Source organism: Frankliniella occidentalis, unplaced genomic scaffold (assembly GCF_000697945.3).
Source record: "Frankliniella occidentalis isolate FOCC.00 unplaced genomic scaffold, Focc_3.1 Scaffold278, whole genome shotgun sequence".
In the NCBI taxonomy this organism is placed as follows: Eukaryota; Metazoa; Arthropoda; class Insecta; order Thysanoptera; family Thripidae; genus Frankliniella; species Frankliniella occidentalis.
The window spans coordinates 46,088-46,699 of NW_026267404.1; positions in this window are offsets into that span (position 1 = coordinate 46,088).

Sequence of the window (612 nt, forward strand, 5' to 3'; positions counted from 1 at the left end):
TATTGCAATTATGTTATTTTGGTAGGCTCTTTTTCTAAAACTTAAAATGTTTTCGAGACATTACATTTTTTTTGCAGCTCATGTTGTAATTATGAGTACTGTAATGCTTTGTTATTTAAAAAAAGTGAATAAATTTGTTTTGCAAATCTTTCACATTACGTTTATTAGTTTTTACACTCAATCACACATTACCGATTAGAAGTAATTTGTCGTAGAAAAACCCAGAGGAAAATTAAATTCTTTTTCAAAAATTTGTTACAATATATTTTGTTGCTAGGCCTTTACGGTTACGTACAAGCACATTAAAGTTGTTAACTAACAGAAATATTAAGTTTATTTAGCCTTATAAATTTATAAGCAACACTGCTTCTCTTGACCGACACTTATCGTTGTTCAAGTACTGCAGGCTAGAAAGGCCATACATTTATATTCACATTTTATAATGATCTAATTACACAACAGAACTTTTTCGCTTCTCTATTCACCTCAACGCGGTTCTGCTTCTTGAAGGTGAACCATTCTCACGGGGGCGTCCCGTTTGTCCGAAGCTCGTTTGTCCGAAGTGATATTATCTATTTCTGATGACGCTTCTCCCTTGTACCCCAAACCACA